At 39.4% G+C, this 17,710-nt stretch overlaps 1 protein-coding gene across 1 annotated transcript in view; it reads left to right on the top strand.

Annotated features, from left to right (window-relative positions):
• Positions 1 to 17,710, top strand: part of DOCK3 (dedicator of cytokinesis 3) — a 172,301-nt gene that overhangs the window by 24,953 nt on the left and 129,638 nt on the right. The gene's annotated exons all lie outside the window — the stretch shown is intronic.

Below are 17,710 nucleotides of genomic sequence, written 5' to 3'. Positions count from 1 at the left end.
GACTGTGTGTTCACTAATGAAAAGGAAGCTGTAAAGAAACAGGTGTGTGGCAGGTTTTCATGATAAAGTTAATGGAGTTAATGAAATTACTGTGAATAACATTAATTATGGAATAGTTGGCAGAATGGAAGAGAGGGAGGGGGAAAGTAGGGTCTTACCCACTGTGGGTTTTTTTGTAACAACCAAATTATTGGATATAGGTATTACTAGTATCTTAATTTCATTTAAATGTATGTGGTGATGGAAAGTTTAAATCTTGGAAGTTACTAGGCATGTGCTGGATCCTTCGAGAGGTGCAGTATATCTTTAATATTTCAAAAATATAATTAAAAAAAAGAAACTAATCTGTCACTTTGAATAGGGAGGTGCATCTTACGTAACCCTGCGCTTTTTTAGAAGACATCAAACCCTGTCATCTTTCCCCTGCTCAGAAAGGCCTGTGCAGTGTGGCAGCTCCGTTCAGAACTGGCACAGCACTGTGCTCTGGAGACCAGCCCTGAGCCTGTCAGAACTCATATCAATTATTCAATGGGCCTCAGATGTTAAACAAACAAAACCCCCACCCTAAACACTGGGAAACTTTGATTTCTACTTTTATACAGGGAGCTCAGCTACCCCATTTCTTCCATCTAACTCTTCTCCCATCATCTGTCCCTTTTTGTCTCATTCCTTTTCAGGATCCCAATCTGAGCTTCTCTTTTAACTCATCTCCCTTTCCCTGGTTCCCTGCCAGTTACTTCCGAGTCAATCCCACTCATGCATGTTCTGGTCTTAATTTTGAGGAAACCTTATGTTTTCTTCTGTTTCTTGAATTTCATTGGGTACTTCTTGCTTTCCTGAATTACTGAATTGCTTTTCTTTAATTGTTACTCAAACTGTTACGAAAAGGGACGAGTAGAATTAGTGTTGACTTGAATTCTCCTGCAATTAAAAAAACCCTCTGGACGCTTCATTTAGCTGCCAAGAAGTGACATGCAGAGATGTCTCAGCTATTGCTGGAAGAGGCACTGAGGACAGTGAAATGTGGATCTGCAGCTGCCTTTCAAAAGAGGAAAATATTGTGACCAATCCAGTGCTAAGAAAATACAAACCAAATGATAAGTTTTCTGCCAGTTTTTGTCTGGCCCTCGTGTCACAGAACGGAAGCAGAGTGGCAGTTTGTTTTTGGGGGATGAGCAGCATCACTGACAAGTTTAGAGTCGGGAGGATGATTTTAATGAGCCAGTGAGGCTTGTTGTTGGATTTTGGTGTCATATTCTGAAGTAGCTGCTGAGTGTTCTGTCTCGGATGTGACAATAATTGCCAGGCACGGCAGCTCTCACTGTGATACCGGTGCTGTCATCTTGTAAATCTACATTAGAAACACATCTAAATGCAAGTATTCTGTTTAACAGTTATTCTGTTAACAGCACAGTATTCTAGAAGGAACATGATTGTGATTTGATATTTCTCTTGAAACTACTGCATTTCTGTGTTAGATACAGAATGGTAGTTTTAAAATAGTTGCAGGAAGAGGAAAAACAGACATTGTGTGCTTTCCTTATTTTAGAATTCTCCCGTGTGAAGAAATCTAAAATAAATATTTTCTAGTTGTCACTTCTATTTATCCTAGAAAAGCCATACTCTGTTTTAAGATACAATTTTTTAACATCTTTAACACATTCCACTACAATCTTCCAAGGGTTTGTTGATTTTTGTTTGTTTGTTTTGTCAGTAGATCTGGGAAATGCATAACTGGCTCTTGGGCTTTGCCAAAAAAAGCCAGAATTTTCTTACACATGGACAGTAAGCTGAAACATTTATACTTTGTGCTTAAAATTGACACATTCTGTGACTTTCTGATGCAAACAGTGGTACTATTTCAGTTGCTTTTTGAGAAGATTATTGTGCAGTGATGCTACCATATTTCCAATGGAGTTCTTCCATTTTATTAGAGGAAATCAGAAAGCTATACCTTATGGATCACCTTTTTTAGAGGTCCTGGCCAGATCCTTCTGATGAGGTGAATAATCCAAACAATCACCTTTCCTTTCTTGCTTTCTTCTACCCCTCTGCCCTATTGTGTTGAATCTCTTTAACAGTTCTAAATTAACAAAAAAAAATTTTTCTTGGACATAAGTGGCTGTGTAGAGGGAAGAAATGTATGTGATTTTATGGCTCCTGCTGTAGAAAGGACTGCAGTGCAACTTCATCCATGTTGTGAAGCAAAAGGTAATTCAGACAGGAATTTCTGGTGGGTTGAACTGGCTGTGCTGCCAGTGTTGTGCTTCAATGTGATAACTGAGTGGTTACCAATAAATAGAGTTTTCTTATTATTGATAATCTAATGGCAGGGTTATTATATCAGTTACTGCAAACTCTTCTTGTTGTGGAACTTGATTATTGCTGTGCCTGTTATCTCTGTCATAGAGTTTTGGCTTGAAAAGCAGACCAGAACCAGGCAAAGGATATCCTTATGGCTCATGGGGAGCTTCACTGCTGTGTCTTCAGCTTTATGTGCACGGAATCGTGGAATCCCATAGACTGGAAGGAACTTCTGGGGCTCTCCAGTACAACCTCCTCCCCAAAGGAGAACCTGTAAGGGTTGGTGGTTGAGGATCTTATTTGAATATTTGAGAAGATCCTACAACCTCTCATGGAAAAACTCTGCTCTGGATTTTGACCACTCACAAGGGAAAAATATTTTCCTTTGATCTAGTTGGAATTTCCTGTGTCTGTTGTTATTATTTCTATTCTGGTGGACCTCACAGAAGAATCTGGATCCATCTTTTCTAAATAGTCCCATCTGGCAGTTGTACACAGCAAGTAAGGGCTCCAGATGTCTCATGACTACTGGATAGAGGGGAAGAATTGCCTCCCCTGCCCTCTTGGTGATGCAGCCTCTGGTCTTTGCTGCAAGAGTAGCACTGCTGGCTCCTCTTCAGCTTCCTTGCAAGGTTGTCTTCCATAAAGCTGCTGCCTGCCCTTGCTGTGTAAGGTTGTTCTAGCCCAGATGAGGAGAACTTTGTATTTGCCTTGGAATAACTTTGTGAAGTCCGTGTTGGTCTGATTTTTCCAGCCCGTTGAGGAAGCTCCTCTGATCAGCCCCCAGTGTGGTGACAGCTCCCCCAAGCTTGATACCATCTGCAAAGTGCCCAAAACTGCACCCAATTCCCATATCCAAATTGTTAATTATGATGTTGGCACACTGAGGGCCACAAGGAACCAGCCATGGGTTGATCCATGAGCTGTTGATGATGCTTTTTGGGCCTGGCAATCCACCCACATTTCCATCCAGATTTCCACCCAAATTTCACAATCCATTTATCCAGGCCCTGTCTCACTACCATGGCTTGTAGTGTGTGTGTTAGATGTCCCTTGGCTGTCCCTGGCCAATCATCTTTTCTGACCTCAGACCTTAAAGCTCCACACTCAAGTTTCCCTGTCTGAGTCCTCACCTTCTCTTCTGAAGCTGTCAGCTGTGTCAGAGACAGAAATCATGCACATCCTTAAATCTGATTGCAAGTTGCATTGTTCATATTAACAATAGATGTAGAACTTCTGCAGACATTAACTAATCCTCCCTTGATACTCTGATTAAAGAAATTACCAGTGCAGAATTAAATATATAGCATTTACTAAATGGTTTAAAAACAGATGAATTGATAACGAAGCTGTGGAAAATGGAGAATTTTTGTTCAGTGCTGCTTCTCTAATAGGACCTGCAGGGATCTGTTCTGGTTTGTTTGTTATTCACTAGTCTCATAATAGGACTCAAAAAAAATTTGGTGCAGTCACATAAAAATTGCTGATGATGCAGAAAGAGAAAATTAAATAATGATTAGTTCAGAACCTGGATAGCTTTTGTCAGATATTTGGCTCCTTTAAGCAGCATCTACTCTAATACATCCAAATATAGAAAGGCCCCACAGATGGTGTTTGTGTCCTGAGGTGCAGGGACGCTTCACGTGATGAAACATTATTGTGGCAAACCAATTGAACATCAGCCTTGATTTTGAGAGCTAAGAGGATAAGAAGTCTTGCCTTTATAGACAGAGGGGCGTCTGGGGGACAGAGGAGGAGAATAATTGAAAATTTATCTGTATTGATTGCTGGGCAATTGCTCCTGGTTCTGCAGTGTCCTCTTCAGAATGGATGGGGAACAGCCAGGAAGGTTCAGAGGTGACGACAGCAAGGAGTCGTAGGAGGGGGAGCCTGGAATGGGAGGAGAGGACCTAGAGTGGATCTTCAGGTTACTTAATCCACCTGACTCCTTTACAGCAGGTTCATTTCCAACTATGATATTTTCAACATGTGCTTGTGTTGCCTGTTTTAAAAAAAAAAAAATTGTCTGCAACAATGGATGTTTTGCAGCCTCTCAGAAATTCAGTACTTTTGGTGTGTGTGGTACAGACTTTTTTTCTAAAGACTACACTAAATCTTCCTTACTGCTTGTTATTTCTTATCCTACTCACCATGAACAAGGATAAGAGCTTATTCCGTTTCTCTTTCTTGCAAGTTTTGGTTTAAATTATTTTCCTAATTCTTGTCATTTCTAGGCTGAAAAGTCAGAGTCAAACCCAGTCTTTAAAATATATCATGTCTTCTGGATGTTCTCATTATTACTTGAAAGAAGTACCTGTTTATCCACACCTTCCCAATGTATAATAGATAAAAATAGATAAATAAATAAATAAAAGTGAGCATAATGTTCCAGCAGAAGCCTGACAAATAGAGAGTGAAGAAATCACTTTGTACATTTGTGCAGACAAACTGCAGAATCTGAGTGAGGAGTCAGGCTCTTTATGACTTATAAATGGGTACATGGAGGAGGGTTTCAGGTACATGATTGATAATTGAGGTAATCTGTCAACAGTCTGTCACTTCTGTCAAAAAAAAAATAGAACAAAGCCCAGTATTTGCAAACCAAAGCCATGCAAATTTGGAATAGAAATGAAGCCACTTTTTAATAATTAGGGTAATTAGCAATAAATTAATCATGGAAAGCAGTTGTTTCTTTATTACTGATATCTTTAAAACAAGACTGGATTGTATTTTAAGTGATTTGTTGCCACATTATCGTAGAGGAAGTATGTTGCAGCAATCTGTGAGCTGGTTTCTATGGCATGTGCCCTGCAGGAAGTCAGACTAGATAATCACAATAATCCTTTATAGTCTTGGAATTGATGAATCTTTAAATCTGTTTAGTCAGGACCAGCTGTGTTGAAAAACAGCATTACTAAAATACAAAAAAATGTGCTAACAAGTAGTGGATGTGCTGCACTGATGTGTTCTGTATTCTTTCAGGCAAGAGGATTGTGTGCAAAAGGCTGATGGTTTTTTAGGAGTCTTTCTCTAGTGATGCCTTTCAGAGATGATATGCTAATTCTTGTACCCCTTTAAACATATTCTTTGTGGCTTTTGATGACTTATCTCCTTGGTGAGGACATGCTTTCAGCTATTTATATATAAACTGTGGAAAAGATTGACATTCAATACTTTTTTTTTTTGGCTTACTTACGTTTCAAACGCTGTAGAGAACAGCAGATATTTTGGATATCTGTGAGTGGGAGATCACTAGAAATGGTTCAGTTGCTTTGTAAAGGTGTAAGGGTGAGTCAGGAGCCGCTTCTTTTGCTTTAGACACGCCTGGTGTGGCAGTTCAACATCAGCTGTGTGCTGGAGGGTTCTGCCCTGCCAGATGGGCTGGGTTACAGGCAAGAAATGATGCTGACATAGTGCTTGACTGTCATTTATTAACTTCAGTTTTTAACTGTTGGCCCTGTGCAGTGATATTTTTTTTTCCTTTCCCTTTGGCTTTTGTCTGTGGAGTGTCCTGAGCCCCGGTGAAAACACCAAACTTCTGCCTCAGAAGGTGACCCTGTTTAAAATGGATGAAAAAAAGCTCAGTAGCTACCTACGCTTGCACACTAGCAGGAAGGCTTTGATATGGCTTTTTAGAATAATGAGATGCCCAGGGTAGGAAAACATGTTTTTGTTCTGATGTTTTGGGATCTTTGTTTGAAATCTCTGGTTTTAACAGCTGCCAGCCACAGGTCCGTTACAAATATTTGCACTGTTGTTGTCACATAGATGGAACAAACATTTTTAAATTGAAGAGGCTGAAATCAATTCTTTATCCTGGGAGTTGTACCTGTTTCATTTTAGCTTTTTATTTGCAGTTCTGCCTCTCATCTCTTAAATATTTTGCTTTTTTATTTACCAAAATCTTGAATATTTTATAGAACAAGTAAAAGCAAGTACTTGAAAACAGGCTTTATTTATAATTTACATCCTATTTGCTGCATTCTGCTTTCCTTTTTTTGTGCTTTTTGTTGAACTGCTGAACTATAATCTATGTTTTCAGTCCCACAGTATTATGGGGTGGCCATCAGCTCAGTGCCAGAGTTTAAAGCTACTGAGCCTCACAAGTTCTTTCATAGGGTGAAGCAGCTTAGCTTGCATTTGAGTCAGTTATTATTTTACCAGTATTTTCCCTGAGGCCATGTGTGGAGCTGCATTTATTGTCAAGGCAGAAGAAATTACTTGTTTATATAAGTCTTACTTTGATGGATCAGACTCTTCTTAACAAAATTTCTGGCTGTTCTGAAACCCAAACCATCTTGTCAGAGTATCTGAGTCGATCAAACACTGCACTGCCATTTGTTACGAGCTGTCTGGAGGCATCATCCCTAAGCCATGGAGATCTCTGCACCTCAGCAGAGCCACCTGCAAGGTCCAGAAATGTCCATATAGGCAGAGTTCCCAAATTAAATGACTTGTGCCCTCATGAGCTTTGTGTCCATGACCTGCAGCTCAGACAGAGGCTCCATCAGACTTTGCTGGTCATTGCCATAACTCGTGTCCTTTGGATCTTCCTCTTTAGGAAAGAGTTTGTTCATCAGGTGGGAGCACTAAAACCCAGACCTGAACACATAAGAGAGAGGACACTTATTTAGTGAGTAGTAACAGCTGCTGTTTCAGGTGTGTGGATCCCATGACCTGCCCTTTATTTCTGCTCTCCAAAGTAGGAGCATCATAAATGGTTTGCAGAAACAAAAGCTGTGGCTCCTGCATTTTTTTTCCTTTTCTTTTTTTTTTTTGTAATAGTGGTGGGAGGCATATATCATGTCTGAGACACAAAAGAGCATTACTTTTAAAAACGTTGATACATCAACATGAGTTTGCATAAATTGAAATAACTTAAAGAGCCATAAAGAATCATTACTCTGAGTAATGAGAAAATCCTTTTCATTTTCTCACAATTTTATATTTTTATCTGGTGTGTGAATAAAAAATAATTGCATTATAATGTACAACAGAAACAGAAAATTTTGAAACCTGAAGATGTTTAAGTTAGAAGATAATTTGGATGATCATCTTACCTCCCAAAAAATGCTGATCTTACAAGTAACGTGGACATAATTTCGGTTCATCTTGGTCTTAATCTGAGAAAACAGTTGTGTTGTTTCCTAAGCTCTGCCAAGTTATTATTTTATCCAGACAAAGGGAAGGCTTCCAGGAAGGATCAGTTCTGCTAAACATGCATGTGGGGAAGCAGAAATGGCTCAGTTCTCTGTTTAAACTGCGAGGTAAATGGGCTGTCACTTCTCCTGTGAAGGATTTTCCTCTGCTGGACAGTGGTCTCAGATTTTGGAAACCCATATGCTTTTTTCCTTAGAACTGTTCCTTTGAAATTGAAATTGTCTCTTTTAGAGGAAAGAAGTTTCCCAGAACGTGTCTCTGAGAAGCACAGCTGAGATGTTTTTGCAGCTGAATGATATTTAAATGTCTTTGCTGGTTTGAATTTACATGAGAAGTTTGTAGTTGGAAAAGCACCGAAATCCATTGAGCAGTTTTCTTTAGGGATTCACAGAAATGTTGCAGGACAAACGGTGGCACCATGCCCAGGATCATTAATTACAAAATGTGCTAATCAAACCAGTTTGCAAATAATGGCCTGTGTTTTATACTTTATTGGAATAATAGTGCGTGTTTTGCTTGTGATTTTCTTCCTTGACATTTTTAGTGCCCCTAATGCAACTTTAAAATGGCTTTTGGCAAAATCTTCTCTAACATAATGAACTTGTATTGCATGACCTGCGTGAGGATCCTGACAGAGACAGGGAATTGTTGGAGACCTTGAAGCTGACACGTGCTGCCCCAGTCCTACAGACTCTGGGACTTCTTTTGAGGTTTTTTCTCTCTCAGTGCTGAGTCTGTCAGGTCCAAAGCAGTAATACTCCTTCTAGACCACTGCAGTGTCTGAATAAGAATATTAATTTTGTGCCCCATGGGACACTCTATGAGAGAAGCTGGGAAAAGGGTGAGAGTATCAGGTTATAGCCTTGAACTCCACTGGATGTGAAGTTCCCTGTTAAGAATGTCAATAGCGTTGGAAGAGCAGATGTTTGATTTAAATGCAGTGGAAATGCTTTAGGGAGAGAGTATTTTTTAGCTTTAGAATTTGGCACACCAGTGTAAAGCACAGCTAAAGGGAAACTGTTTATCTGACAGAATTTGTTATGTAGTGTAATGTTTGAATTTCTTGATATCTATATTTGTCATGCAAGTTGTAACTTAGCTTGACTATTATTAATTAGTGTGAATGTTAATTATTTATTAATATGACATCAATAAATATATTGTGTTTATTCAAAATGGAAACCAAATCATTTAAGTCTACTTTAACACTGATGTGAAAGGTAGTATAATTTCTCTGTCATGCAGAAAATAACCTTAAAACACTTGATTTATGAGGAAGGTTATATTGTATTTGCAAAAGAATATAGCCTTTTACTAATGGGTAGGAAGCTTTCTTCTGAGTGCTTTAAGTTCTTTTGCATTTGACTGATGGTAAAAAGTCGACTAAAATATGAAATATAGAGGCTTCCACACTCATTCAATACTGCTTCAGTTTCTTTCAGAGTGAAATCATTTATTGTTACTTCTCTGACACATAAATACCACCAGTTAGTATTGAATGCAGTGTCAAATCCTCCAGATCCGTGTCGTTATCAGGTGAAGGCCATACAGCTTTCCCTTTCCCAGTATATCAGAGGATAATTGGCTTCTGCTGGCACTCAGAGTGCTTCCAGCAGGAGGCCTTTTGAGTGGCTGTAACAGAGATTCCAGCAGGAGGTTGAAAGTGCTCCTCTTTCAGCCAGATATACCAATATTCCAAGCTTTGTGGGACCAGAACTTCTGGGGGAAAGGGAAGTACACTTGCTCTATTTCGAGACCATCAGTTCTCCCTCTGGAAGACCACATAATTCAGCAAATATATTTTGGGATGTAAAGGGCCATTATGACTGTGGTTTTTATGTAAATAGAGGACAAGAGCCTGTGAGAAAAATGGAAGGTGATGATGTGAGCAGGGAACACTTGGTACCAATTTTAGTTGTGCTTATTAAAGCTTGTTCACTGCTGGGACTCATATTTACAAACAAGGAAGGGCAGGGTGGGGACATGAAGGTCAAAGGCATCCTTGGCTGCAGTGACCTGGAGATGGGGGAGCTCAGGATCTGAGGGGAGGGAGCAGGGCAGAAAACAGGATCACATACTGAAAAAAAGATCACAATGGGAAAAAGAAGCTTCTTTCATGTTCTTGGGCTCTTTTCTTACCGTAATGTCTTTCAGAAGTTTGACTTCATGTAGTCAGTTATACTTCCGAAGAAATACGGTAAAGCAGAATGTATTGCCTTGTTCTTGTGTCCTTTTAACAGTTTATATGTCATGGCAAAGCCATTCAAAAATGGGAGTAATCATCCTTAATTAAATAGTGAAAGCCTTGCATGTGTGTTTCTTTTTCCTCAGAATGGAAAATAATCTTAAATTGTATGTGCTTACGTTTAAGAACGTGTAAGACGTTTTTACTCTTGTGTTCTAAGAACATGAAAAGAAATAAATACATTTAATATCTGAAGGATTTAGAACTGGCTTCAATAAATGTAATGTGGATTGAAAAGGGGTGTTAATGTCACTTGTTTTGCAGCATTATAGAAATGAAGAATTAAACCTCTGCGTTTACCCCCTTCAATTCCATTTCCTTAAGCTTTGTTAAAAGTTTATAATGATGTTAGGAAATGAGGTTAATGTTGCTGTTACTCCTAAAGATTTAGGAACTTCGGCTGAATTTCAACAAAGCAATGGTAAGCTGCAGTCTCTGCCACAATCTTGTTATGGTTTTTCCAGCCCTCAGCCACTGTCAGTGGCAGCCAGGACAGGGATGGGCTGGAGACAGAGGGCCACTTTTGGGTATTCACCCATATTTTCCTCTTCTCACAGTAATTACCCCACAGAGCCCCTTCTTATTTTTCCTGGAGAAGACCAATCTCCTCTTTTTGCATCCTGTTTTTTCTGTTAACCAAAAACCACTACTTTAGACCCAGAATACCTGTCCTGTTCTGGCCAAGATGCATTTCCTGATGATGGTGATAGAGAATATGAGTAACAAAAGCATGTGAATACTAATAGCACGAAGTCAGGCACATAAATTGTGTCAGATTTGTTTAAAATTGTTTCTTTAACTGTTAAATATTGTCATCCCTAACTTGTCCCAAGTTCCTGTATTAGACAACTCAGGTATCTGACGTTGTAAATAAGGAAGAGATATGGGAGTCAGGATGCACATATTGACTGCTAGTGAGTGTAATAACTTGTACTTGGCATAACTGATTTTTAGAGTGGAGAAGTTGTTTGTACAGTACTTCATTACTATAAATAAAAATAGGTTCTGAATTGCATCTGTAAGTTAGAAATTTAAGTTCTGAGAGGTGATACAAATAGGAGAAAACCTCTCTTCTTGAAGAAGGGCAATAGCTTGGTACTAACCATTCATAAATACGTTTTTCTTCATAATGTTGAGTGGAGAGCTCTGAACTGAGATGGGTTGATTGGGGGGTACAGAGCATTGTGGTAACAGGTTTAAATATTACCCACTGCCCTTCATAGACAGTAATGGAGATCTTGGGAAATACAACACCCTTTCCAAGGGCAAATAGCTTTGACAGCAGCGTCAGGCTTGTCCTGTGTTATGTTCTACCTTAAGTGTTGCCATTGCTACAGCGTTCCCTGGGTTCCTCTCAATGTGGTGTTTAGAGCTGGGAAGGGCTGTGGGTGTTCATTTGGTTTGCAACAGGTAGAAGGTATCACCAGGTTTTTGGACATGTTGACAGATAGCTTTGATTTAAATGCACCGTTTCAGTTTTGGAGCAGATCGAATAATTCATGTTTTCTGTTTATCGTAAAGGATTTTCTAGTAATTGCATTTCATTTTCTAATGTGCAGTCCAATGAAGTTCTGAAATGATTTTGGAGGCAGTCCCGTTGTTTTGCTGCACAAAGTTTCCTGTAAAGCATATTAAATACTCCTGAGTAGAGGGGGAGGTTACCACAAGCTCTGCACAGATGAAATTTGTACTACATTTCAGAGAAGTAGGGGGAATAATGAGGGTGAGGAGTTTGCATATGTACTGCTGGTGTGAGGTGCTGTGTGCAGTCAGCTTCTGTGCAATTCAGGGCTTTCTATCACAGGCTCCATTCTTTGGAGAATTTAGTTTTATTTTGCAACTCAGGCAAAGCCACAATTCCTGTAGTTTCTCCTTGTTGTCAAGAGTGCAAGGAACCTTTTCATGAAGTTACTGATGTAAATTCAAAACATCTTTCAGCTCTGAGCCCAAGGATTTGACTCTTTGGAAGAAGCAAAAGGACATAGTTTATCTAGAAAAAAGCGACTGTGCTACTCAAGTGTGGTATATGGTAATTCAGAGATGTCATTTAATCTACTATAGAGGGAAAGCTTGTAGCAACATCTCTGCTTATCTTGTACAGGCTTTGTTTTGCTGTTTTGCCCTGCTCTTGCCTTCTTTATTGATGTTATATCATTCTTTTTACTGCTTAAGTTTCTCCTTTGTCACATGTCAGTATTTTAAACTATTTTACACATTTTCATTGGCGAAAGTCTGAAGAACTTATTTTTTCTGTCACTCCAATTTACTCTGCTTTAATACACACTATAAATTGAAATGCCCTCTGTGAGTACAGTAGAGAATCAATTTAAATAGATTTTTATTGGAGTAAATAATTTCTTTTTTAAGCTAACAGCTTTGAATATTCATAGGAGAAAATAAATACTAGTCATGATAATACATCCTTATGAATAAATTGAGAACTAATAAATAGAGAGTTTCAGGATAGAAGAATGGAAATAAACCAAAATTGAGGTGCCTTCCTTTCTCAGTCTGTTGCTTGATTGAAAGGCTAATGTTTTTTATTAGACTTGATGATCTTAGAGGTCTTTTCCAACCTTAGCATTTCTATGATCCAGTGATTCTATGAATATTCGGTGGTTTCTGTCACAGAAGGGTAAGCTCAAACCCAAACTCTTGTAAGAACTCCAGGATGGCACCTCAGCCCTTTGTAAATGTAGTTTGTAGTTTTAATTAGGAGAAGTTGTAATTTATTAACTTTATTCTTGCTTGATGTAATTTTCCCCATTTTGTTGTCTGCATTTTTTTAACTGTTATTAAAGTCCATTTTATTTCTGGAATAAAACAGGAACAGAGGTCTAGGCACACATGGAGAACAGAAGAATATGTGCCATTTATGTTCCCAAATTGCTTTTTCTGTGGGTGCCAATCATGATACCTGTGTACAGTTCACATCTCCCACACAAATTTTACTTCAGTTCCTTTCCCTATTCCAGAGACATTCCTGTATTGACCTGTGCAGTCTTGACTTTTATTCATCAACAGGCACTTGATGAATACTCTCTAATTTGATAGCAGATGTTTAAGGTTTGCATGGTAATTATATTATAGATTTTGAGTAAGATTAAACTATAAATATTGCACAAATCTATAAATTCCAACAGTTTTACTATAATGTAATTTGCTTAATTAAAAAATCCAGACAAAACTGAGAAGAAAGGCAGGATTTTTGTTATTTCTAGCTTTAGTATTTCCTTTCATATGCTGATCGTTCTTGCAGGCTTTAATATCTAATGTAGATACCAAAATCCGTAACAAGGAACCTGGGAAAAGCTGCTTACTTGCTTTTATAAGGAAAATAATTTTTTGTGCCCCTCTCCCCTATTATAGCCTAAGGCAATTTTATAAGAAATGTCTTAAGGGACTGCTCTTGAGAGAGGCAAAATCCTGACTTTACAGTAGTGTTAAATGAAGTCATGGTAACAAAATGAATATAAATAGGTCAGCTTCTATACTATAGCAGTCTTTCATATATTTTCGTATTATGAGGCATTTATTTAGAGGAGAATGGCCAAGGCAGCCTTAGTGTTTCAAAGCCCCCATAAGCGTGAAAGCAGGTTCAGGTGTGCTCAATTTGAGTGTCCGTGATTGCCCATTCAAACCCCCTGTGCTGGGGCTGGGCTGGGGGTGGGCTCTGAGGGGACAGAGACCTCTGAGGGGACAGCCCAGTTCCAGATGGTCCCACAGGGCACAGCTGAACGCTTTTCAAAGCCCTCATAAGCGTGAAAACAGGTTCAGGTGTGCTCAGTTTGACTGTCCGTGATTGCCCCTTCAAGCCCCCTGTGCTGGGGCTGGGCCTGGGCCGGGGGTTGGCACTGAGGTCTCTGAGGGGACAGCTCAGTTCCAGATGGTCCCACAGGGCACAGCTGAACGCTTTTCAAAGCCCCCATAAGCATGAAAACAGGTTCAGGTGTGCTCAGTTTGACTGTGATTGCCCGTTCAGACCCTCCTATGCTGGGGCTGGTCTGGGGGTTGGCACTGAGGGCTCTGAGGGGACAGCCCAGTTCCAGATGGTCCCACAGGGCACAGCTGAACTCGTGAGTGGGATGGGGTGACCCCGGCAGAGCAGGGACAGCAAACACCCCCCAGGCAGTGAGGGTGAGGGGGAGAAGCAGCCCCAGGAACATTGGGGCAGGTATCCATGCCGGTATCCACATGGGCAGAACCCGTGGAGCAGGGAAAACTGGGAGGAGGAAGGAGAAGCAGGGAGGAGCTGCTATGGACTGGCCCCCTTGTTCTCCAGAAGGGTGGAGGAATTGTAAGTAAAGGAAAAAAGTTGGTCTTGGGAAGAGGGTGGGTTGGGGACAAGGGTTTTTAGAGTTTGGGGGTTTTTTTGTTTCTCACGACCCAATTCTATTTTAATTGGCAATAAATAAATTCCCCCAAGTGAAGTCTGTTTTGCCAGGGTGATAGTTGGTAAATGAGCTCCCTGTGTTTACTGCAACCCACAAAAATTGTCATTTGATCCCCCCCTCCCCTGACCTGTTGGAGAGGGGGACGGAGGGAGCAGCTGGCGGGGTCTGGCACAGGGCAGGGCCCACACCAAAACCAGCTTTTGAACTCCACAGAGTTATTACGGAGCCATGAAAAGAAAAAAAATATAGCTAGAATTCCCCTTTCTGATGCACAGCTGCACATCTCAAGGTCATCCAAGCACTGATTGGTGTGATTTGTTAGTTATAACAGATCAAAGAAATACAGAAAAGAAAGGTTTTTGTATCTGGGGATGGTAAAATAAGGCAACAAGATGTGTTAGAGGACTTGTGCTGCTTGTGAGGAGTCCCTGATTCATGAAGGCCATCCAGGTCCTTTGTCTGTGACACATCTTAATTACTACCATAAAACTCTGCACAAACACTTGCTTTTATATTCCGGATGCAAAACATTTGCCAAATATGTTTATAAATGTACACAGCAGATTGTTCTGGATGGACTGATAAAGTGCTCATTGCTTGGGAGCTTGTGATAAAGCCAGATGAAAAATGAGAGGTTAGAGGTTGTATGAAAATGTGCTGTAAAACAAAATGAATGCTTACATATCAGACTGACTTGCATATTTTTGATTTAACTACTAACAAGATGATAAAGTTTCAGGTTTGTTTATAGTGCTACTCTAATTAAAATTGAAGTGTTTTAATACTTAAAATTAGGGTTTTTTGTTTCTGGAAATGTGCTGTCCGGGGTCATCCATTTGACTTTAATCTTTACACAGGGGTAGGAGTCAGCTTTGCTTTAGTGTTAAATTTTGAAGCGTGGGGGTTTTTTGTTTGGGTTTTTTTGTTTATTTTTCTTTTGGGTTTTTTTGTGTGTTTTTTATTGTTTGTTTGTTTTGGTTTGTGTTTGTTTTCTTTGGATTTTTTGCGGTTTTTTTGGCTTGAAAGAGAGAAGGCAGAGGAAAGTCATTAAAATACGTGCGTCTCCTTCCTTCCTTCTCACCCAAATGGAGCTTATTAGTCACTGGACTCTTGTAGTGTGAGGAGGGATGTTATAAACTGTTTTTTTGACTGCTTCAAACTCTGTGCTGCCTGCAAGCCTGGACTGAAGCCACCTTCAGCTGTGTTCTAGCTCTCCTTTCTCTCTCACGAGTGTTTTCCTTCACTTTCATGGATCTTGCATCTCTTGATTCTTCATAACTCCTTCCCTGAGATTACAGCTACAGCTTCCTGGGCTTTGCACTTTCTCTTCCTCCCTCCCCTGCATGGACTTTGTATCTTCTAGAAGGACACTCTGTGTTTAGCTCTGTCTGTCAGGACCTGTACATTCTGCTTAAAGCAGGTGAAATACTTGTATTCTCTCATTTATTTGTATTTAATGCTTCTGATACCTTTGTAAAAAATAATGTTTAAACATAACCATAGAACATACAGTAATTTAACCAGCACAGTGTTCTGGACATGAATGCATTGATAACCTTGAACCATCATTACAAGAGTGGGAAACTGGCTCTTAGCACACTTATTTGGGAAGCCTGAATGTGATGATTTCTGAGCTGATTCTCATGATAATTTCATTGCCAGATGCTTTATTGTTAGTATATACCTAATTTGCTTATTTAATACTCCCAAACATGTTATTCTTCATCTTGTGTTAGAAAAAGGTAGAACCTTTTCTTGTTCACATACATAGCATACAGAAGTGGATATTTCTCATACCTACTGTCATCTTCAGCTTATATAGCATTTACTTTTGAAAGCATTTAGGGATAAAACCTAAACAAAATCTAGTAATTTTATACTTTTCAGCTATACATGATAATTTTCCTCACAAAAGTCTTTCATCCCTCGAAATGTGTCTGTTTCTGTTGGATCTGTGTCTGTTTTTCTTTTTTTCATGCAGGACCAAAACCAGTGTAGATGCACAGTTAAAAGATTGTGCATCTTTTCATCTGAAAATTGCTTGATAAAAACAGCAGATGAATCCACTTCCTTCAGCAAAACAGATGTGTAATCAGGTTCAGAGAAATTAAAAAATAACTTATCAAAAGGGATTGCATTGATGTTTGTTTTCCTAAGTCATGCGAATCTAGTGGTCTTATAGGAAAACAAACTCAAGTAGGTGGAAGTTCTTTTTTCATCTCATCTTTGCTATTTTTGGTAAAACAAGTCAAACCCACTTGCTCTAATAATGTGTTTCAATAGCAAACACTTATGTTTCTCTTTGTGGATGTTCCTCCATCAGACCTAGTCTTGATAAATGCAGGTGTCTCTGCTTAGAGAGCTTTTATAAAGCACTCCTGGACGAGCAGGTCTGTGATCAAGGCAGTGCCAGCTTGTGAAGGCTCAGTGTCAGTCCATCCAGTCAGTGTTTTCCCAAGTGAGACTCAAACATTTCAGGCCTTTCAAAGTGGTGGGAATGGAGCTTAGTTGTTTAAAAAACAACATCCAGCTGCAACAGGCGAGCTTGCTTCTCCTCCTGGGTTCCTTGCACATTGGCTGGAGACACAGCTGTGTGGGCAGGAGCCGCTGTGCCACACAACTGTGATCCAGCAGATAGTGGAGTAGTTTGGACACACGTCCTTATCTTAGGGATGGCCTTGGTCATTGGCCCCAGACTTGCCTTTTTGTGGACTTCCCATGTAGTTATTTTCTGCAGGGGAAAAAAAGTATTTCCTCTTCTGTCTGGTTTTGGGGGATTTGGTTTGGTGGGTTTTGGGGAAGGTTTTTTTTCCATAACTAGTTCTTTTGGAAAGGATTGTGGTGTTAGTTGTTTTTTGTTGTTGTTTGTTTGTTTGTTTTTAAATTTGTTTTATTTTCTTTACTGATGGTGGTGGTGTGGAGTTTTTTTACTGTCTGTGGTGATTTTTCTCTTTCCAAGTAGTTTTACTGGTGGATTTTCTCCTTAACTGCTTTAGTCCCTTTTAGAGTGCAGGTAATGAATATTCGTATCTCTCCCTCAACGTAAATACCTGAGTAAATATTAGTAATTGCAATATCAAAAATATTGAGAATATTTTTTTGTTGGGGTGATTAATTGATGCTGACTGTTCAGAACCATTCAGTTTACTGCTGACTGAAACCAAGCTTTTTCACCTCTCCATCACTATAAATCTTTGAATTTATTGTATGTTTGGAATAAGCAATCCCTGCTGTGTATAATGAATCCTCTTCTCTGTAGCATTAAGTTCCATCAGAAAATGGGCCTCTTAGCAGATTGAGCCTAAACCTTAGGGATAAGAAGTTATTTGGTTTAAATAGCACGAGTTGACACTACTCTTTGATGTAAATATTTTAAAGCATGTAAAAACTGGATTGATGTTCCTCTAGGGCAATTCAATGACAGTGTGGGAACTTATTTATTAATCTTTCTCTCTTTCTCTCTTTCTCTCTTTCTCTCTTTCTCTCTTTCTCTCTTTCTCTCTTTCTCTCTTTCTCTCTTTCTCTCTTTCTCTCTTTCTCTCTTTCTCTCTTTCTCTCTTTCTCTCTTTCTCTCTTTCTCTCTTTCTCTCTTTCTCTCTTTCTCTCT

The sequence above is a fragment of the Corapipo altera genome, unplaced genomic scaffold (genome assembly GCF_003945725.1).
Source record: "Corapipo altera isolate COAL_440 unplaced genomic scaffold, ASM394572v1 55, whole genome shotgun sequence".
Classification (NCBI taxonomy): domain Eukaryota; kingdom Metazoa; phylum Chordata; class Aves; order Passeriformes; family Pipridae; genus Corapipo; species Corapipo altera.
This window is presented reverse-complemented; position numbering and strand designations above follow the sequence as displayed.